The sequence below is a fragment of the Erinaceus europaeus genome, chromosome 9 (assembly GCF_950295315.1).
Source record: "Erinaceus europaeus chromosome 9, mEriEur2.1, whole genome shotgun sequence".
Lineage (NCBI taxonomy): Eukaryota > Metazoa > Chordata > Mammalia > Eulipotyphla > Erinaceidae > Erinaceus > Erinaceus europaeus.
This window is the reverse complement of record NC_080170.1, coordinates 7,297,568-7,320,852: the sequence shown is the minus strand read 5'-3', so window position 1 is coordinate 7,320,852 and position 23,285 is coordinate 7,297,568. Positions and strand designations below refer to the sequence as shown.

The 23,285-nt window shown below is 48.2% G+C and overlaps 1 protein-coding gene across 1 annotated transcript in view; it reads left to right on the top strand.

Moving 5' to 3' along the window:
- The window catches only part of STK10 (serine/threonine kinase 10), a 538,544-nt gene that overhangs the window by 236,466 nt on the left and 278,793 nt on the right, over positions 1 to 23,285 (top strand). The window lies entirely within an intron of this gene.

The following is a 23,285-nucleotide window of genomic DNA, read 5'->3' as shown; positions in this document are numbered from 1 at the left end:
TGGGTTGATAACACAACATACACTTGACATAGCTGAGACTTTGTTTCACTGGATTTACCTTTTTTTTTTTTTTTTTTTTTTTTTTTTTACCTGTATCATCTGGCATCAAGCATCCATTTCAAAAAGTCTGGTAACAATTACGTTTTCTTTTCTTTATGAGCTATATGCTTTTCTTTTGCCTAGCTGTCCAAAGACTGATTGAGTTCCGTCTTTCTTCCTCAAACCAGACTACTTCTCAGCTCTGGCTTAGGTGGTGCTGGTGACTGAACACGGCACTCAAGAACCTCAGGCATGAAAGTATTTTTTTAAATAGTTATTTATTTATTCCCCTTGTTTTATTGTTGTAGTTATTATTGTTGTTGATGTCATCGTTGTTGGATAGGACAGAGAGAAATGGAGACAGGAGAGGAGACAGAGAGGGGGAGAGAAAGACAGACACCTGCAGACCTGCTTCACCACCTGTGAAGTGACTCCCCTGCATGTGGGAAGCCGGGGGCTCGAACCAGGATCCTTAGGCCGGTCCTTGCGCTTTGTACCACATGCGCTTAACCTGCTTCGCTACCGTCCAACTCCCCCATGAAAGTATTTTTGTAGAACCACTATACTACCTCTCTGATCCCCAAAGGAATTTTTCTTTTTCTGTTATTTACTTCTTTATTTATTTTTAAATTTTTAAAGATTTCTTTATTGGGGAATTAGTGTTTTACATTCGACAGTCAATTTTTTAAAAATGTATTTTCACTTTTGTTGCCCTTGTTGTTTTTTATTGTTGTTGTTGTTATTGATGTCATCATTGTTAGATAGGACAGAGAGAAATGGAGGGAGGAGGGGAAGACAGAGAAGGAGAGAGAAAGACACCTGCAGACCTGCTTCACGGCCTGTGAAGCGACACCCCTGCAGGTGGGGACCCGGGGCTCGAACCAAGATCCTTATGCCAGTCCTTGCGCTTTGCGCCACACGTGCTTAACCCACTGCGCTACCGCCTGACTTATTATTTATTTTGCTAGAATAAAACCAAGTATCGGTCATGGTGATGGGTCAATAAATTATCATATACATGGTCTTGTCATTTAATAGGTAGTTTCAAGAGCTTTTAGCTCAGGACATTATCTGAAAAAAGAATCAAGTATTTGTTCTCTTGCTGTAGTTTTTATCTTCTGGGAATGCCTTTATTCATATATTGGATCTTCTTTGCCTGTGTTCAGTCTTTGTGACTGCATTATAACATGTGCACTCAACCTGGTGTACCACCACCGAGATCCTCTTCTTTCTTTTTTCAAAGAGAGATACCTCAGCATCAGAACTCAGGACTTACATGAATATAATCCTAGGTGTGGTGCTGGTAGTGCATGTTGTCAGAGATAGGCACCGCTCTGTCCTCTCTCTCTCTCTCTCTCTCTCTCCCTCTCTCTCATAAAAGTACATAAATAACTTAAAAGTTCTTTTTTTTTTTTATCTAAAAATAAGTTTTCTCTTAGGGCATTTTGGTTGTGTTGCCTGCACTTGTATTTCCTGTAGTGTTCATTTGTAAAATGTCTTTCAAGTCTAATTCTGTCATCTGATTTCTGAGGTTTTAAATTTTTGATTTATGTTGTTCCTAATTTGTTTTTTGCTTATTTTGAAATAAAATGTTGGAATTTTCATTTATTTTTGAAAGGATTTTTGCTGGTGTGCCCTTACTGTCCGCTGAATTATTATTTGACCCTTTACTCTCTATTTTCCTCATTATAGGAACTATGCAGGATTTGTTCTTGATACTTTTTTCTGTTAATAACCTTTATGCTAACTTGATTTACTTGAACTTCTGGGAAGAATATTGGTTTAAGAAACTTTCATAACTTCAGATTCTTCTTTTATTTTTATGTAAAATTAGACAATAAAGCAGGTGTTGTGTGTCTGTGTTTATGAGACAGATTTTCTGACTCTATTCCCTTCTCCACTTCATCTGTACATTTTTATTCTGTTATGTGAATTTTCTTTTTTATTTAATTTTTTATTTATAAAAAGGAAACATTGACACAACCATAGGATAAGAGGGGTACAACTTCACACAATTCCCACCACCAGAACTCCATATCCCACCCCTTCCCCTGATAGCTTTCCTATTCTTTAACCCTCTGGGAGTATGGACCCAAGGTCGTTGTGGTCTGTTATGTACATTTCCTGTGTCCTGCTTGATTTTGTTTCCACACCCAGAAATTGTTTTCTCCTTAGTAGAAAACCTTGTCCCTGAAAATCTACTTCTGGGATCATCCCGAGAGTCTAGAAGGACTGACCCACATGCCCTGGGGAATGTGGCAGGAACCCTCTTAGTTACAGCTGCTGGCCATTGTGGACCTCTGGATTCAACACCCTCAGCCAGGGAGATGGGTCCTACTCCCTTCTATTCTTCCTCTCTGTCTTCAATAGTGCTAAGGTCTCACGACTGTCTGTGGGTCAGGATCTGTGACTATTTGGTGTTACCTCTGTTGGGTCTACACCTGGGCTCTGCATTTTGCTGGATGCTCTATTTTTACATGGAGTTCTGAGAAACCCTGACTCACCAAGGCACCCCACCCCAGTCCTGCAGCCGTGCCCACCTCGCATGCTTAAGGCTCTGCTCACCCTCCCGCCTCCTCTTCTGCAGAGAAGGCACGGGGGATGGGGGGGGGGAGCTGGGGTGGGGTGGGGAGGTGAGAGTGGCCTGCTCCTAAGTGGCTTCTGTGATCCCTTCCCACAGGACCCACCGACCTTCCAAAATGCTGCCATTTTCTTGACCCTCGTCACCTGGTAAATATCAAAGTGTCTGTTTTGTTCTAGACCCCATTGGCTCAGCTGTGGCTACAGAATAGGAATTTCATCACAGCAGGTGTGTGTGTGTGTGTGTGTGTGTGAGAGAGAGAGAGAGAGAGAGAAGGAGAGAGAGAGGGAGAGAGAGAGGGAGAGAGAGAACTCATAGTCTCAGATGGAGGAGATGCTTGAGAAATTAACTACAGGTGGGGGAGACAGCACAGTGGTCACTCACAGGGCTTGCATGTGATGGGAACGGGCTGGCACCGTCAAGAGTAATGTCAGGCGTGTACAAACTATTGTGTTTTGCTGTCAACTATAAGCCATTAATTCCTCAATAAAGAAATTAAAAAAATCAAAGAAAGAGAAGAGCCAGAGCCAAGTGGTACTTGGGTTCAAAAAAAAAAGAGAAATAAATCAAAGGCAGGCTGTGACCCGCTCTTGACTGGGTATCAGGGAAGGAGCTGGCTGTGGGGACTCAGGGACGGGAGTCTGGGTCTTCATACCGGGCTTTGAATCCTATTTTCTGTGTGGCCCATGGCTAGTGACCTTTCATGATTCTGAGAGTCCAAGGCATGGTGCTCCTCCCATCTCAAGGCAGAGGCCAGCAGGTTTCCCCTTGGATCCCTGGCTCTGGAACCCAGGGGACCCAAGAGAGCCTCCGAGAGGGACAATGACCTTCTCTGGCCACCTCACCCTGCACGGAACCGCACGCCACCTGCACCAGTGTGCAAAGCAGGCGAGGCTGGAGCTGGGTGGTGGTACACCCACTTGAAAGAACATGTTATGGGAGTCGGGCTAAGTAAACACAGCGTGAAGCTCTAGTACCAGCCTAAGGATCCCGGTTCGAGCCCCCGGCTCCCCACCTGTAGGGTGAAGTGGTGAAGCAGGTCTGCAGGTGTCTATTTTTCTCTCCCCCTCTCTGTCTTTCCTTCCTCTCTCCATTTCTCTCTGTCCTATCCAACAACAATGACATCAATAACAACAACAATAATAACTACAACAACAATAAAAAACAGTAAGGGCAACACAAGGGGAAACAAATAAGTAAATACATAAATATAAAAATAAGAACATGTTATAAAGTCCCCAACCCCCATCTGCAAGGGGAAAGCTTCATGAGCAGTAGAGCAGGTCTGCAGGTATCTCTTTCTTTCTCTCTCTCTCTCTCTTTCTTTCTTTCTTTCTCTCTCTTTCTTTCTGCCTCCAGGGTTATCGCTGGGTTTTAGTTCTGACATGATGAATTCATCATTCCTGGTAACCAGTTTTTCCTTTTTTCTTTTTTTTCTATTTTATTCAACAGGACAGAGAGAAATTGAAAAGGGAGGGACAGACAGAGAGAAAGATAGACACCTGCTGACCTGCTTTACTGCTCGTGAAGCGTGCTGCTACAGGTGGGGAGCGGGGGCCTCGAACCCTGGTCCTTGTGCGTAGTCCTATGTGTGCTTAACAGGGTGTGCCACCTCTTGGTCCCTCAGGCGTCTCTTTCTGTCTCCTTCTCTATTTCCCCCTCCCTCTCAGTCTCCCTCTGTCTTATTGAATAAAATAAATAAAGTTTAGAAAATCAAGACAAGTATTTACTGTCAAATGTAAAACACTAATCCTCCAATAAAGAAATAAAAAAAAAAAAAAGAAAATTAAGACAAAAAAGCAGGTAGGTCTGGGGTGGGGGGGGGTCCAGGCTGGCATGCTTCCTGGGGGCATGGGGGGCACCCTCTGAGCCAGCTTACATCAGTGTCTGCACTTGGGGAGTTGATCCTCCCACCAGGGTCTAGCCCCCGCCCGGCTGAGGTCTGCCCTACACAACTTTTCATATGCCTCACATTAAAGAGTCTGATGGGAAAGTAAGTCTTGGTTTTAAAAATAGAAGAATACAACAATAAATCAAGGAGGACAAGCCAACTAGGATGGGGGAAGAAAAAAAGAAAAGAAAAAAAAAACGCAGACAACAGATGAAAAGAAAACGGGGAGGAAAAAGTGAACGGTATGAAAACAGTCAGGGTGCCAGACCCTTTCGGCGTTTCCTGCGGCAGGCAGGCTTTGAACAGGCCTCCGGTTACACGGCCAGGGAGGGGCGACACCAGCCAGCCCCAGACGTCCTCCCTCCCGGCCACGTCAGAGGACTTTCCGAGCCCGTGGGCCCGCCGGGCGCTGACACGCTTCCTGCCTTGGACGGCGGCGGCCAGGGGACTCGGGGCCAGGCCGGGGCTCCCCCTCTCCTGTGGGCTGGGGGCCCCTGGCTTCCAGCACCACATCTGGCCGGCGAGGAAGGGATTCGTGAACTTGGGCGGCTCCCACTCTGGCTGCTCCAAGTCGGTAGAAAGAAAACATTCATTATCTCGTGTGAACGGGAGGGTAGGTTTGGAAGGTTCTAGTCAGCCGGGAGCTGGTGAGATCCTAAGTCAGAGAGGAGGAGAGCCCCCCTGACCCCCATCACCCCCCCACACAGCTGTCCCCTCAATGACCGACAGGGTCAAAAGGACGAGAACGTGGTGTTGGGGGCCAGCTCCAAATTGGCCAGGGCTATGAGACAAATTTCCAAGGCCTATCTCTGGAATATACTGTCTGCAGGGAGATGTACTTGCTGATACTCCAGGGGGCGAGGCAGAGAGGGAGACGGGTGGGGGGGCCTGACAACAGCAGCTGGGTTGGTGGGACCCTAAGTGGAAAAACTGTCAAAAAGAGCAGCTGAAAAGGCCAGGCTGAAGATATGGCAGAAAGAGCCCAGGAAGGGCTCGTTGGGGGTGTGCTGCTTTGGGTGGTGGGCCATCGGGCATCATGGGACAAGGAAGACTTAAGAGGTGGGGAGTGGGTGTGGGTGTTGGGGGGTGGGCTCAGAGCCCCCCCAGCACCTGACCCAGGTAGGCTGAGCCCCAGCAATATCCCTGATGGTGGGATGGCTTGGGAAACCACTGAAGTGTGTCTGCTCTGCCAGGTAGAAATTGGAGGCTGGCAGACTCTAAACAAGCATGCATGTGTGTGTGTGTGTGTGTGTGTGTGCGTGCATGTGCGCATGTGCACATGTGTATGTGTGTGCATGTGTATGTGTGCATGTGTGTGCGTGCATGTGTGCACGCGCGTACATATATGTGTGTGTGCGTGTGTATGTGTGTGTGTGTGGTGTGTGTGGTGAGTGTATGTGTGTGTGTGTGCGTGTGCTGGCTGTCAGCTCGGGGCCAGCTGCGTCTGGTTAGCGCTCTCTACACACACACATGTGACGCACGGTGTGTGAGGAACAGACGCAGTGCACGGAGTCTGGGCCTGGGGGACTCTGCCATCCCCCTGTGTTGAAGGGAGGGGACCTGGGTGGGGACCCTGTGGGCTGCCTGTGGGGTCTTGGTGGGCCCACCTTATGCTCCCAAGGTCTCTGGGCACAGTCCTTTCCAGTCTTTCCATCATGGGTATGGAACAGGACCTGCAAGTGACATAATCGGAGGCCTGGGAGGTGACGCAGAGGCAGAACACAGGACATGCATGTCAGGCCTCGAACTTGACCCCCAGCATCATGGGTGCCAGTGTAATGGCTTCTTCTTTATCTCATTGATAAATGAACAAACATTTAAAAAAAAAACTAATGTTTATATATATATATATATATGTATATATATATTTATTTATTTATATCCCTTTTGTTGCCCTTGTGGTTTTATTGTTGTAGTTATTATTGTTGTTACTTTTGATGTCGCTGTTGTTGGACAGGACAGAGAGAAATGGAGAGAGGAGGGGAAGACAGAGACGCGGAGAGAAAGACAGACACCTGCAGACCTGCTTCACCACCTGTGAAGAGACGCCCCTGCAGGTGGGGAGCCGGGGACTTGAACCGGGGTCATTAGGTTGGTCCTTGTGCTTTGCGCCACGTGCGCTTAACCTGCTGTGCTACTGCCCGACTCCCACATTTTTTTTTATTTGCAAAAGGTGGCTTAAGCACAGAGGCAAATGCAGAGGCTCAGCATGGCCTCAAGTGTTTGCTTCCAGCCACATGGTCTGATCTCTTAGAGACTAGTCAATTAAAAAATTAATTAATATATTTATTGTCTCCAGGATTGTCTATGGGGCTTGGTGCCAGCACTCTGAATCCACTGCTCTTCGTAGCCATTTTTTTTTCATTTTTTCTTTTTCTTTCTATTTTTATTTGATAGGACAGAGAAAAATTGAGAGGAGAGGGAAAAAGAGAGATAGAGACACCTGCTGACCTGCTTCACCCCTTGTGAAGTGTCCTCCCTGCAGGTGGGGAACAGAGGCTCAGCCCCAAATCTTTTTGATGGTAACATGTGCTCAGCTAGCCACTGCCTAGCCCCCCCCTTTTTTTTCTTTTTGTTACCACCAGAGTTATCTCTGAGATTCAGTGTCAGTACTACAAATCCACTGCTCCTGGCAGCCCTTCCTCCCTCCCTCCCTTCCTCCCTCCCTCCCTCCTTTCCTTCCTTCCTCCTTCCTCCCTCCCTCCCTCCCTCCATCCCTCTCCCTCTCTCTCTATTTTATTGGATAAAGACAGAGAGAAGTTGAGAGGGCAAGGGAGAAGACAAAGAAGGAGAGAGAGAAAAAGAGACACCTACAGACCTGCTTAACTGCTCGTGAAGCTTGCCCCCTGCAGGTGAGGACCAGAGGGCTCGAACCCAAGTCCTTGCACATGGTAATATGTGTGTTTAACTGGGTGCACCACCCCCCACCCTCATTTTTTTAAATTGTGATTAAGGCATGGTTTCCTTCACCTGAACTTGCGGCTCAGAGACTGGTATGTTCACTGCTCCTCCCCACCCCAGCTCGTCCCCAACACTTGCCCCCCAGCACAGTGAGGTGACTGACATCCCTGCTCTGATGTTTAAAGAGCTTTCTCTTTAGCTTAAGATCTTGGCAGAGGGGCAAAAGAGGGGCGGGGGGATTACTGCCAGGCTCCAAGTTCTGTCCACACCTTCTGGAAGGAATCTTGGCCCCTTTAGTCTCCAGGCCTGAGCCATGTGCCTAGCCGTACTCTGTGGCTCAGCCTTGACCTCTGGAATCTTTCCCTGCACCCTGAGTCAGCAAGTCTCTCCCGGCCTTCCCACCCAAACCCAGCCGAGACGAGGGTCTCCTCCTCCTTCTCCTTCTCCTTCTCCTTCTCCTTCTCCTTCTTCTTCTTTTTATTAATCATAAATATATATTTTTCATAGTTAGGTTTGTTAGACGGGCATATACATCCCTTTTAGAGTGTTGGGCAGTGCTGAGAAAGCCAGGAATTGAAACCAGGGCCTTGTATGTGAAGGTCACAAACTCTACCCTTGGCTACATTTATGGCCTCAGTAGAGTATAAACATTAAGAATTTTTTAAAAAAATTTTTATTTATTTTCCCTTTTGTTGCCCTTGTTGTCTTTTTATTGTTGTTGTAGTTATTATTATTGTTGTTATTGATGGCATCGTTGTTAGGACAGAGAGAAATGGAGAGAGGAGAGAGGAGGGGAAGACAGAGAGGGGGAGAGAAAGACAGACACCTGCAGACCTGCTTCACCGCTTGTGAAGCGACTCCCCTGCAGGTGGGGAGCCGGGGGCTCAAACCAGGATCCTTTCACCGATCCTTGTGCTTTGCACTGCATGCGCTTAACCTGCTGCGCTACCGCCTGACTCCCATTATTAAGGATCTTAAAAGACTGTTAAGTGTAAAGAAATAAACACTGAAGATTATTTCAGTGAAATTATACAGAGGGGATTATCTGATTAAAAATGTACTGCCTGGGTCCAGTGGGGGATGCTTTGGACATGGTGGGATCTGATGACGTGTTGCAATATGCATTTATCTATTTATTTACCATTTGATATTCATACTTTATTTACTACTAGGTTTTTTTTCTACTGAGTTTTAAAGAAATAACCCCAGCAGGAAGAGGAAGTGTCTTCCTCACTAGACTCACCCAAACTCCCAGGGGAGGCCCTTCTTCTTCTTCTAGCGTTTGCCCTTCGTCCGTAGCCAGTCAACAGCGTCAGGTTGAAAGCTGTCAGGAGCTGCTTGTTGCTGGCTTTGAAAGTGACTGGGATCCATGTGGATTCAGTCAGCTAGGAAGGATCGTCAGTTTCCCCAATGAATGGGTACTCACGGGATGCACCACGAGAAGGTCGATCCAATGCATCCCAAGGGGAGGCCCTGATTGGCTGGATCACTGTATCCCCTGATCCAATCAGGAGATGAGGGAATAAAGCGGTACCATTTTTCAGGTCCTGTCACCTGTTCACCAGGCAATCTGGGTGGGTCACCTAGCACCTACAGGAGGAAAGGAAGTCTCCGATTCTCATGTCTAAGATAAAAGAAAATGGGCTAGTTGTTAGTATTGTTTTTTTAATTTTCTTTTTCCTTTTTTTTTGTTGCCCTTGTTGTTTTATTGTTGTTGTGGTTATTACTGTTGTTGTTGGATAGAACAGAGAGAAATGGAGAGAGGAGGGAAAGACAGAGAGGGGGAGGGAAAGATAGACACCTGCAGACCTGCTTCACCGCTTGTGAAGCTGCTCCCTGCAGGTGGGGAGCCGGGGGCTCGAATTGGGATCCTTATGCCTGTCCTTGCGCTTTGTGCCACATGTGCTTAACCCTCTATGCTACTGCCCAACCCCCGTTATTATTGTTTTGTTACTAATGCCGGGATTTTGTGACTGTGATTCTGTGATTCTGAGGCTCTCTGTGAATTCCTTTTTTTTTTTTTTGAATTGCATACAGACAGAAAGAAATTGAAAGGGAAGGAGGTAAGAGGGAGAAAGAGAAAGACACCTGCAACATGGCTTTACCACTTGTGAAGTTTTTCCTCTGCAGATGGGGACCAGGGTCTTGAGCCTGGGTCCTTGCACACTGTCACATGTACTCTGCCAGGTGTGCCACTGCCTGGCCCTGTGAACTCTTTAAAATTCTCAACTAGAAGGTCCCTGAGAGACCAGGGGTTTGGGGTCTCCCTGAGGGCATGAGGAATGTGAGCACTATGTCACAGGGGCTGGGAGCCCTCTGGGTTGTGAGGGGCCCTGGGCATGGGAGCTTGGACACTAAATGCCAGTGACAACCAGGCACATTTGCAGACAATGCCATGTGATCCCTGAGGGCCTGAACTTCCCCTGTGGGAGAGGGGACATGGAGACACCTGCCTAAGTGACTTCGCAAATGTGAGTGGGGTGAAGTTTCTGGAAGGTGTCAGAGAGGGTCTGGTCATGACCATAGCCAGCCAGGGAATCTGTCAGGGGCATAGGGGAGGGCTGCACCCCAAGACAGAGCTTCTGCCCAGGGAGGCCAGGACCATTGGGCACTCATCTGCTTCCTGGGCAGACAGTCTTGGCTTCTTTCTTTTTTGCCTCCAATCACTATGAATCCACCACTCCTGGTGGTCATTTTTTCCTTTTATTCCCCTTTTTATTTGATAGGACAGAGAGAAATTGAGAAGGGGAGGGGAAGGTAGAGAGGGAGAGCGAAGGATAAGACACATGCAGACCTGCTTCATGGCTTGTGAGACATCCCCTGCTGCAGGTGGGGAGTGGGAGCTTGAACCCAGGTCCTTGTGCTTAGTGCTATATGTGCTTAACTGAATGCACCACCACCCAGCCCTCCTGGCCTGGCTTCTTTAGAGCCAATCGTCTTATCTCCTCTTGTTGTCATTATTATTATTATTATTATTATTATTACCAAAGCACAGCTCAGCTCTAGTCTACGGTGATGTCAGGGGTTAAACCTGCGACTTTGGAGCTTCAGGCGTCGTCTCAGTCATGAGAGTCTCTTTGCAGAACCATTATCCTACCTACCTCTCATTATTTTTCCTGAGAACCCATCTCACATCTAGGAGAGTCAGAAGGGCCCTGGAGCCAGATTCTGAGGCCTCAGAACCACAGGGCCTGGCCCACGTCACCACCCCAGATGGGACCCAGCCCGGCGAGGTGGCCATGTGCCGGGAGCCTCAGGGAGAGGCCTCAGGAACAGCGCGAACGGCTCCGTGGACATCAAACAGCTCTTACAAAACCCCGCAGTAATGACCTGAGTCTAAATGAATCAGAACCACATGGCTGAGCGTTGAGCTCTGAGTGCTGAGTTCTGAGCACCCAAGGCGGGAGGGCTGGGTGGGGGGTCCTTTCCTGGGGTTCAGCCAGACACAGAACCCTGGAGAACGCTCTGCGCTCCCCAGACGCAGGCCCCATGGAGACTCAGCTCCCTTTGACTCCTTTCTCTCTTGCTGATCCTCTCCCTGGGTCTGGCGCTGGGGTTGAGGTCCTGGGGTTGGGGTGCGTCGCTGTGGACTGGGGGGTTTGCGGGTGGTTAGTGACAGAAAGGCTGGGGAGGACATGCTGCCAGGTGACGTGCACGTAGTACGAAGTGCAAGGACCCGCTTGAGGATCCGGGTGTGAGCCCCTCACTCCCCACCTGCGCGGGGGGTGGGGGGTAGCTTCACAAGTGGTGAAGCAGGTCTGCAGGTGTCTGTCTTTCTCTCTCCCTGTCTCTCCCTCCTCTCTCAATTTCTTTCTGTCCTATCCAATAAAATAGAAAAAATGGTCGCCAGGAGCAGTGGGTTCCTAGTGCTGGGCACCCACCACCTTGAAGAGAGCTTTGGTTGGATAAGTAGGCTTCTTAGCTTAATCCCTCACTCCTGTACAAGAGATGAAGCAGGGTGGGGAGAGATAGCACAGTGGTTATGCAAAGAGACTCTCACACCCCCAGGATCCAAAGCTCCAGACTCAATTCAGCTTCTCTGCCAAGCTGGGCAGCACTGCTGGGCCCTGTGAGTTTCTGAACAAGTCCCATTTATAGTCTGTAGGTTCTGAGGCAACTATTCACCATGTTCTCATCAGGAGAGCAATGTGGAAAGGCTCCCACCACACAGTCCCACTGCTAGGCCACCGAGGTGTAGCTCTTCTCCTGAGTTTCCTGGTCAGCTCTCTGTCCCCCAGTGTCAGCACAGGGCCTCCCCCTGCTGCTCCAGCCTCTGAGGGCAGTAGCAATGGAGACTCACAGTTGCATTTGGTGAGTCTTTGGGGAGTCCTCTCCTCCCTTCAGCCATCTTTTTTTTTTATTAAAAAAATTTTTTTTACTTATTTATTAATGAGAAACATAGGAGGAGAGAGAAAGAGCCAGACATCACTCTGGTACATGTACTGCCGGGATTGACCTCAGGACTCCATGCTTGAGAGTCCAATGCTTTATCCACTGAGCCACCTCCTGGACTACCTTCAGCCGTCTTTTTGTTGGTGAAACAGACTGGAGGTGGTGTCTCAACTGGTAAACTGCCGGACAGTTGGCAGCCGCTCAGCCTCTCCCTAGGCTCCTCTCTGTCCACGAACCACACCCTTTCTGTCTCTGTCCCTCTCACCTTCTCATTGTCTTCACTCTGTTTCTGTCTCTGTCTCTGTCTCACTCTCTCTGTTTCTCACTTTCTCACTGTCACTCTCTCTCTCACTGTCTCGCACTCTATCTTTCTGTCTCTGTCTTTCTCTTGCTGTCTCTCTGATCTCTAACTATATCTCTTTTATCTCTTACCCTCTCTCTGTCTCTGCAGTGGGACAGCTGCTGGGCATGGGTTTGGAGGCTCTTCTGTACCCAGCCTTCCTCGACTTCCCCACAGAGACCCAGCCAGCACACATGAGGGCGTGAAGAGGCCACTTTACCTCTCTGCTCTCACCACTCCTTTGGGTGTCATGCACCCAGGGGAGCCCCACCCCCACCCTGAGGTTCCCAGCAAGACCAGGAGCCATGGGGCTGGGAGGACAGGCTGGGGGCGCCCAGGGCCCCCCGATTCTCATGACCTCCCTCCAGCAGCCTCCTGCTCCTGGCACCCTGCCCAGGGCCTGGCTCCTGTGCCAAGTCCTCAGCCCCCGCTGGCTGCCCAGTGGTTCCTGTGACCAGCACGCAGTGTGCAGAAGGGGCCATAGAGAGGAGGTGCAGGAGAAGCCCGTGACGGCTTCTTGGGTCCCAATGGCTGGGAGGGCAGTTGGGCACACCCTGACCCCAGGGCCACTGGGAGGAAGTGAAGTGGAACTTTTAAAATGGAGTTGCTGCCACCCAAGTACACCTGCCCGGAAGAACACCAGGCATCTGGTGTAAACATGGGAAAGCGGAGTTCACTCACCTGGAGGGGCACCTGGTGGTGGTGGTGGGGGGGGTTTGACACTTTCCTGGAGCTGGAGCTGGAGCAGGGCTACCCTCTGCTTCTTCTCCGTCCCCTGGGAGGGTCTGTGCTCAGATCCGCAGTGGAGCCTCGTGGGGTAGGGGTGGGAGGTTGAGGGAGCCAGGACTCCATGGAGGGAGGGGACTGGCTTTCTGTATTTAACACTCCTGCTGCTTCTTTGGGGAAAGTTTGGAGGAATGTCTGTGTTGGCCTGGAGGACACATTGAGTTGCAAGCAGATGCCAAGGGAGGTGTGGTGGGGTTTGGAGGTGATTTCATATCCACACATCTGGGGGTTTTAAAGTCTTGGAGAGAGCTGGCCTGTGGCCCACAAGCAGCTTCTCAAAACTGAGACTCCTTCCCAACTTCCCTTTCTTTCTCCCCACTCTTTCTTTCTTTCTTTCTTTCTTTCCTTCCTTCCTTCCTTCCTTCCTTCCTTCCTTCCTTCCTTCCTTCCTTCATCTGTCCCTTCTTCTTTCCTTCCTTTCTCTGTCTCTCTCTATCTCTTTCTTTCTTTCTTGATAACTTTATTTGGGATCTATAGTCCATTTAAAGAGAGTTTATACTCCCTCACACACTTTTCCTCCCTTTATTCTGACAGACAGAAACACACACACACACACACACACACACACACACACACACACACAGAGAGAGAAATGGAGACACCTGCAGCGCTGATGAAACTTGCATCCTACTGCACATGGGGACTGGAGACTTGAACCTGGGTCCTTGAGCACCGCTATGGAATGCACTGCTGCCCAGCCCCTCTTCTGTTAGCATGCATAGGACAGATGCTTCTTTAACCCACCCTCAGCATTTCTGTGTCTCTTGCCTGAGAACAAAAACATTCTCTGTCATAGCAACAACACAAGGCTCCCACTCAGGCAAATCACGCAGTTCCTCACCCACAGACCACACTCAACATTTATTAGTTGGCTCAGTGATCTGGTCTGTTAGAGCCTTTTCTTTTTTTTTTTCCTCTTTTTATTTTTTTTGCCCCATCCAGGAGGCAAATTCAGGACCAGGTTCTGGCTTCGCATCATGCTCTCAATCTTACGTCATGTAGAGCAGGCCCTTAACCTTCTCTGTCTTTTATGACCATAACCCTTTAAAAGATTAGAGGATGATTATTTTGCAGGCTGCCTCTAATTTTTTTTTGTCTTTTCTTTTCTAGGTTGTCTCACAATTACATTCATGCTATCGATTTTGCAGGCAGAAATTCCACCAAAGTGATGTTTTTTTTTTTTTTTTTTATGAACACCAGACGTGAAGGTTCAGGGGCTTGTAGAAGGCACTTGGGTTTTTTTAAGTGGTTTTTTTCAAGTTTCTGCTCAATGTCTTCCCTCTTGTCATCCGTTAATTGTGAGGAAAGAGTTTGAGACCACACCAACATTGTGCTATGTGTGAAATATCCACCTTCCATTCATATGTTCATATTCATTCACTTTGGAAGACTTTAATAATGTCTGTTTCAAAGTGTTTTATTAGTGATTTAATAATGATTAACGAGATTGTAAGGTAACAGAGGTACACTTCCTTACAGTTCCCACCACCAGAGTTCTGTATTCCCTGCGCTCCATTGGAAGCTTCCCTTTTTTTTTTAATATTAAAAAAATTATTTATTTTCCCTTTTGTTATCCTTGTTGCTCTTTTATTGTTGTTGTGGTTATTATTGTTGTTGTTACTGATGTTGTCATTGTTAGGACAGAGAGAAATGGAGAGAGGAGGGGAAGACAGAGGGAGGGAGAGAAAGACAGACACCTGCAGACCTGCTTCACCGCCTGTGAAGCGACTCCCCTGCAAGTGGGGAGCCGGGGTCTCGAACCGGATCCTTATGCCGGTCCTTGTGCTTTGCCCCACGTGCGCTTAACCTGCTGTGCTACCGCCCTACTCCCCCGTTCTTTTTTTTTTTTCCATCCCTGTGGATTAGGACCAAAATTCTTTTTAGGGTGCAGAAAATGGTAGTTCTGGTTTCTGTAATTGCTTCTTTGCTGGACATGGATGTTGATAGGTGGATCCATACCCCCAGCCTGTTTCTATCTTTCCCTAATGGGGTAGGACTCTGGAGAGGTGGGGTTCCAGGACACATTGGCGAGGTCGTCTTTCATGGTAATTAGGAACCATTATGAAATGAAACTGGTAAATAAAAAACTGTTTTGGGGAGTTGGGTAGTAATGCAGCGGGTTAACTGCAGGTGGCTCAAAGCACAAGGACCGGCATAAGGATCCTGGTTCAAGCCCCCGGCTCCCCACCTGCAGGGGAGTCGCTTCACAAGTGGTGAAGCAGGTTTGCAGGTGTCTGTCTTTCTCTCCCCCTCTGTCTTCCCTCCTCTCTCCATTTCTCTCTGCCCTATCCAACAATGATGACATCAATAACAACAACAATAAAAAATACAACAACAAGGGCAACAAAAGGAAATAAATTGATAAATTAAAAAAAAGAAAAAACTGTTTTCATCTATCAAAAAGAAAAAACATTTTATCCCAATGGGCTCCTGGTTTCTGTCTTGTTACTCCACATGAATTGTTGTTTTTAATTTGTACTTGGTCTTGGATTGGGGAGTGGGCATCCCTCCAGCCTGGGGTCTGTGTCCTTTTGTCTTGTCTCCATTCTCTGAGCACCATCTGACTTTGGGGTGCAACCCAGAGTCCACCATCATCTCTGCCTACACTGCAGCCGGCACTGGAGGAAGCACCTGCTGACTCCTGCTAGTGGGGTATCATGTTACAAAGTCAAGGCCTTCTGCATGTGCTACTTCTGTGCTGTGGTTTCGGAGAGTTCCCAGTTGACAAAACCAGGGATTGTTTATTCCCACAGCTTTTCTGATTTTTATCTTCATCTTTTAAAACTTTATTTATTTTATTTGGTAGAACAGAGAGAGCTTGAGAAGAAGAAGAAGAAGAAGAAGAAGAAGAAGAAGAAGAAGAAGAAGGGAGGGGGAGGAGGAGAGGGAGAGAGAAGAGAGAGAGAGAGAAAGAAAGAGAGCTATGCAAACCTGCTTCACCACTCGTGAAGCTTTTCCCCTGCAGGTAAGGACCAGTGGCTCGAACCTGGGTCCTTGGGCATGCTAACTCATACACTTAACCAGGTGCGCCACCACCTGGCCCTCTCTGATTTTCTTTCTCTGTAGATTCTCTAGAACTTCATAGAAACAGAACTCTGCAGTTTTCTTTGTTTTGTGTCTGTATCTATTATGCTTGTCAGATGTGAGGACAGTGCTGCATTTGTCAGCATTTATTCCTTCATTTTGCTGAGTAGTAATGTGTTTTAGAAATATATCAGAGAACCCGAAAACAAGCTTTATTTTACCTTTGTTCATGAAGGATAGTTTTGTGTGGCATGCAGTCCTAAACCTGGCTTTCTTTTTGCTTTCAGCATTTTAAAGATGTCTTTCATTGTCTTCTGGACTTTACTGGTGTGACCAGAGCATAGCTGTAGAACTGTCTGATTTTCTTTTCTCCTTCAGAGATGTTCTTTTTCCTCTTATCTTGATATCATTTTGGCTATGGCCACCCAGGGCATAATCGTCTTTGTATCTATCCTGCTTGCATTAGCTGTTTTTTCCCCCCTCAAATTGCTAGCTAGACATGTCTTAAGCCACCACCTATTTTTTTCCAGGTCACCAAGTATCTGTTCATTATCCTTTCTCTCAATCTCTTTTTTTCTGTTCTATAGAGTCTATAATGTCCATTGCCCACATTTGAGTCCCTTTAGGTTTTTCTTTTTATCTCCAGCCTGCTCCTAGTTTGTTTATTTCATGTATTATAATTCCAAACCTTGCATTCATTCCTCACTTTTATTGCTTGGTTCTGCGGCTAAGGTTCCCCATCTGTTCTACAATCATGACAATGTCTTCCTTTAACTCTGCAAATATGTTTATAATACTTGGTCTGAAGCTCTCTTCTACTGATTCAAACATCCATGTTGCCTTAGCTATGGTTTCTATTGACTTCTATTTTCTGGTAATTAAGTCATGTCTTCTGGTTTCTTGGCTTGAGTATCATGAAGAAGAAGGAGAAGAAGAAGGAGAAGGAGAAGATAATGATCAAAGAGAAAACGTAAAGCAGAACTTAGACTAGAGCTGGTGTATTGCACCAAGGGAAGTTAAGGACTGTGGGGTGGAGGAGGGGGTGTTCAGGCCCTGGAAAATGATGGTGGAAGAGGACCTAGGTGTGTGTGTGAGGGGGGGTAGAGTGTTATGTGGAAAACAGAAATGTTACCCATGTACCAACTACTGTATTTTATTGTTGACCGTAAACCATTAACCCCCCCAATAAAGACCAAAAAGTGTACAAATTCATCACAACTTTGAGATTATAGCAATTTCAGATATACACTATAGTCAAATCTTATTCCTTCTTGCTTTAATAAAAAAGTATACACACACAAAACAAACAAACAAAATCTCTCATGAACTAAAGAGTTAGACGAATACCTTGTACAGTCTCTAGATTCAGTTACCTTCCTTTGAAGAATGATTTCTGTTCCAACAAGTAGTTGCTTGCTGGACTTGAAGCTTCAAATGCACCCTCCCTCTGGTGGGTGCAGCCAAAACTACTCCTTCCTGTCAGTTTCCCAGCAAGTTTTTTTTTTTTTTTTTTTTTTTTTTTACCAGAGCACTTGCTCAGCTCTGGCTTATGGTGGTGCAGGGCATTGAACCTGGGACTTTGGAGCCTCAGGCATGAGAGTCTCTTTGCAGAACCCCTATGCTGTCTCTTCAGCCCTCGATTCCTTACTGAATGCCTGCTCCTCTGGCTAGGGTGACTTTGCAGGGGCAGGGGCAGGGGCAGGGATAGGGGCAGGGACAAGGACAGTGACAGTGTGGGTCCTTTCTCCCCCACATCCCTCCCCTGTGGCTTGCTGCTCATACCTCCCACAGTGTGCTGCTGCCATCCTTGCCTGTTCTCGGCTCCCCCTCAGGCCACCCTCTCCCCTCCTGGGACAGCGGCTGCCATTCTGAGCAGGATGGTGCTAGGAGTGGGAGGGCTACCTTGTCTGGTCCCATCTACTTGTTCTGAGCTCAGGGATGTGGTTCCAGGCTACCTCCGGCTGCTTCCCTCCCAGCTCGATGGGCAGCAGTGGCTTCTGGCCACCGAGTGGCTTGGAGGCTTTCTGGGCTTCCCCCTGGCATCACTCTTAGGAGAGTGAAGCCAAACCCTGCCCCAGCCAGTAAGGAGAGGGGGCCTGGGCGGAAGGGGGGGGGCTACTTCATGGAGCTTCCAGAGGCAGGTGACATTTGTCTCATGACTCTCATAAGTGAAAATGGAGGTCTGGCCTTGGAGGGAGAGGAAGGCCCCTTGTAAGAGAACGACATTCTGCACAACCAGAAAAAATGCTTCTGGGACAGAGGTGCGGATAGTGAACCCCTGTCTCCACCCGCCAGAGACATCTCTATGGGCTGCAAGCCCGGCTCATTCACACTGCCCTTCCTGGCTGTGCGGCTCTGGGCAAGTTACTCTGCCAATCTGAGCCTGCCTGCATGTTGGTCTGCTTCTAAGACCCCTTCTGTTTCATTGGTTTGGTCCCCCCTGCTTGGCACTGTGCTCTATTTACATAACCACTGTTAACTAAGCACCCCCTGCCTCCGGGACATTGGTTTAATCCTCACTGGTTCCCGCTTTTCCCTTCTCCCCGCCCCCTGTCCTACGTGCTTCATTGTTCCTGACTCTTCCGCCTCAGGAGAGATGCCGGACAGAACTGTGTTGTGATTAGAAGAGATTAGATTGTTGAACCGCATCCCCGCTCGTCAATAAAGAGATACTGCTTCCCAGCTCAGCCACAAGTCCCTGGTCGTCTCTCTCTTCCGCTGCGAAGCCAGCAGGACACCTGCATCTGCCCATACCTCCACCATCTTGGGGGTGGGGGTTGAGTGGAGGAAGGCTCCCCAATCCAGTTAACACACAGCAGGCACTAGAGCGGCTCCTCATCCAGGTGAGGGGCAGGGTGAAGGTTCAGGGTCAGCCACGAGAGAGGACGGGCCATGTTCCTGCACATTTTGCAAACTGAGTCTCACCATCCCGACCATATGTGACAGATAGGAGGACCATGTGTGACATCGGGGCCATGGGGTGTTTTGGGGGTGGGGGTTCACACGGCATTAGGGGCATTCAGTTTTGGGGGTAAAGTGCAAGCCCCCCTTTCCACCCCTTTCCCCACCCCCCAGCCTACAGGTCAGGCTCCCAGGTACTAACCCCCCCCCCCGTAACCCCTCTCCAGGACGGGCTGTCCTGGGGCTCACCTAGTTTATAAACTGGGGCGGCCTGCAGTCATCTGGGGGATGAGGGGGGACTGGGTGGTTCATGTGCTGCAGCTGGGGCCCAGGCCGCCTAATTAGGACCAGAGAGTGGCCGGGGCAGGCCGGCCGCCTAGTCTAGGTGCCCTTTCCTCTTCCCCGTCTGTTTCTAATAACGGCAGCAAGTAGCAGAGACGTCGGGTGAGAGGGTGACATCACTGCCCAGCTGTTTTACACATCTGTAACATGGCTCATTAGGACACTCTTAACACCTCATCCTTCCCCACTCCGCACGGCTCTAGTTGCACGCGAAGGGGCTGCTCTGGCATGCCAGAGAGGTCCACCACGCCTCTGCCGTCCCCCCCTTCCCACAGTCCCCAGAAACGTGGGAGGGGGCAGTTTTGGGGGGACCCGGGAGCAGCCCCTGCTCCAGACACACGTGTCTCTGGGGTGCTCACGGCTTCAAGGCCAGCTGGGCACCGGGCATGGGCAGTGTGGCATCTGGAGCCGCTGCAGGCATGTTTTTGCTTATTCTGAGCTTGCTAACTTTTTCCTAGCCATGACTAACAACAGTCGAATAGATCATCCCATGCTTGGTGGAGGGCGGCTGTGTTTTCCCCCCAGCAGGACCAAGCAGAGAGGCACTGCAGCTGAAAGACAGAGAGGTGTGTTGCCTGCTGGCTGGCGGGCAGTGGGGCAGGGGGTGTCCCCTGGGTTCTGGGGAGCCATTGAGTGGTGGAGCTAGACAAGGAAAGCCTGGTCACTTCTCATAAGTGTGTACATACTGACACTAAAGATATGTGATATTTGTTAAAACACACACACACACACACAAGATGAAGGGCGCCCTCAGCAGTCTGCAGGGGGGGGGGGTGTTGGAATCCCCAGGCTTAGAGACTGGGTGGGAGAGGGCCGGGTGATGGTGCACCTGGTTAATCTCACATATCACCATGCACAAGGACTGGGGTTCGAACCCCCATGCCCCACCTGCAGGGGGAAAGCTTCACGAGCGATGAAGCAGGTCTGCAGGTGTCTCTTTTTCTCTCTCACTCTCTATTTCCCCCTCCTCTTTCAACTTCTCTTTGTCCTGTCAAATAAAGAGGAAAAGACAGAGAGAGAGAGAGAGAGAGAGAGAGAGAGCAGGTTCCTGCAAGACCCGCGCTGGGCCAGGCTGGCCGCCAGTGACTGTGCAGCTGTTCCTGCTTCTCCAGGTGTGTGAGGATGGAATGTGCAGTCATGATGGATTTCTCTGCCAGTAAACAAATATTAAGGACTGAGCGTGCCAGGTTTCAAGTAAAGCCAAATAATATCGCTTGCTATAATGATCTTGCAGAATGTATATATATATTTCCCATGGTGCTGCTCAGCCTGGTTTAGGGTGCTACCGGGAATTGAACGTGGGAATTCGGAGCCTGGGGCATGTAGGTCTTTTGTGTACTTATACTGTCTTCCTGGTCCTATTTCATTTAGATTTGTAAGTGGATTTTTTTTTTTTGGATTGTACATCTTGATGTTGATTTTTTTTTTTTTTTGCCTCTGAGATTATGCTGGAGCTTGGTGCTAGCATTATGAATCCACTGCTGCTGGTGGATTCATTCCCCCCCCCCATTTTACTGAATAGAACAGAGAGAAATTTAATTTTAACTTTAATTTTTGTTTCCAGGGTTATTGCTGGGGCTCAGTGCCTGCACCATGAATCCACTGCTCCTGGAGGCCATTTTTTTCCTCTTTTGTTGCCCTTGTTGTTGTAGCCTTGTTGTGGTTATTATTGTTGTTGTTGATGTTGTTTGTTGTTGGATAGGACAGAAAGAAATGGAGAGAGGAGGGGAAGACAGAGAGAGGGAGAGAAAGACAGACACCTGCAGACCTGCTTCACCGCCTGTGAAGTGACTCCCCTGCAGGTGGGGAGCCGGGGGCTCGAATTAGGATCCTCACACAGATCCTTGCACTTTGTGCCATGTGCGCTTAACCCACTGTGCTACCGCCCGACCCCCATACAGAGAGAAATTTAGAGGGGAGGGGAAGAGAGAGAGGGGCAGAGACAGAGAGACACCCTCAGACCTGCTTCATTGCTTGTGAAGTTTCCCCCTGCAGGTGGGGAACTGGGGGGCTCAAACCAGGATCCTTGCGTGTGTCCTTGAACTTCATACTATGTGCACCTAACCTGGTGTGCTACAGCCCACCTCCTTGGATTTATTTATTATTTATTTCTAGGTAGAATCCCATTGCAAGAACACACCACAGATAACTTACCTACTTCTGTGTTGGGACATGAACATATTAGCATAGGGCTGACGTTAGCCTGGCAAGCATATAATGGATTTACACAAACCCACAGGGGGTGTGGGTGTGTAGGAGGTTTAGTTAAGCAGATGTCTGCTGGAAGTCCGTCTTTGTTCCCGATGCCCTGTTCCCCTCCCCAGGACCTGCCATGCTGCTTCCCCCAGGATCTGAACTCTGGTAACAAGCTTATGGATTCACGGCTCCCGCCATCATGACTAGCTGATCTTTGCCCCTTTGACTGTTTTGCTGGACCTAAAAAACTGCCATGTAATAAACTTCCCGTTTGTTTAAATTATTATATTTCTGTGTTGATGGGCGGTTATGTTATCTTCAGTGAGGGGTGGCAGCTATAACAAGAAGACTCCTGTGTAAGCCTGCCTTTTTTTTTTTAGATTCACCTTTTATTTTTAATTTTTTAATTATCTTTATTCATTTATTTGTTGGATAGACAGCCAGAAATCAAGAAGGGAGAGGAGAGAGAGAGAGAGAGAGAGAGAGAGAGAGATGGAGAGAGACCTGCCTGTAGTCCTGCTTTACCACTTGCAAAGTTTTCTCCCCAAAGGCGGGAACCAGGGGCTCGAATCCACATCCTTGCACATTAAAAAAAAAATTATTTATTTATTTATTCCCTTTTGTTGCCCTTGTTGTTGTATTGTTGTAGTTGTTGATGTCGTCGTTGTTGGATAGGACAGAGAGAAATGAAGAGAGGAGGGGAAGACAGAGAGGGGGAGAGAAAGACAGACACCTGCAGACCTGCTTCACCGCCTGTGAAGCGACTCCCCTGCAGGTGGGGAGCCGGGGGCTCGAACCAGGATCCTTATGTCGGTCCTTGCACTTTGCGCCACACGCACTTAAGCAGCTGCGCTACTGCCGGACTCCCCCTTGCACATTTTATCATGTACTCTCAACCAGGTGTGCCACCACCCAGCCGCAAGACTCCTGTGTGCGCCTGCCTTTCTGAGAACCCCTGTCTTCTTCCGTCTTCACTTCCATTTCTAGAACTGGTATGCCGGGTCACACGGCCAGTGGGTGTAGCTAGTCCTCCTCATCCATGGGCTTTTGGGAACTGACTTCAAGTAAAATGATGCATAACAAAACCAGGTCCCTTGAATCACATTTCTGACCAAGTAGACTGGGGATTTCTTTTCCTTGTCAGCGTTACACTGAAACAACTTGGAAGGAAATGAAGGTTATTTGAGTACCTGCTGTAGTTAATATTTTTAAAGAAACCGCCACATTGTTTTTCAAACAGTTGGGAACTTTTTTTCTCTCACTGATGCCCGAGTGCTACATTATAGCACTTGGTACTGTTGGGCTTAAAAAGAAAAAAAAAAAAGGATTTTTGAGTTTAGCTGTTTTAGTGGATTTGAGGAAATATCTTATTGTAGTTTAAAAGTATGCCTCCCTGGTCACCAGTATCTTTATATGTATTTATTTTTTAAAATTTCTTTATTGGGGAATTAATGTTTTACATTCGACAGTAAATACAATACTTTGTACATGCATAACATTTCCCAGTTTTTCATATAACAATACAACCCCCACTAGGTCCTCTGTCATCCTTCTTGGACCTGTATTCTCCCCCCCCCACCCCCCAGTCTTTTACTTTGGTGCAATACGCCAACTCCAGTTCAGCTTCTACTTGTGTTTTCTCCTCTGATCTTGTTTTTCAACTGCTGCCTGAGAGTGAGATCATCCCATATTCATCCTTCTGTTTCTGACTTGTTTCACTTAACATGATTTTTCAAGCTCCATCCAAGATCGACTGAAAACGGTGAAGTCACCATTTTTTATAGCTGAGTAGTATTCCATTGTGTATATAGACCACAGCTTGCTCAGCCACTCATCTGTTGCTGGACACCTGGGTTGCTTCCAGGTTTTGGCTATTACAAATTGTGCTGCCA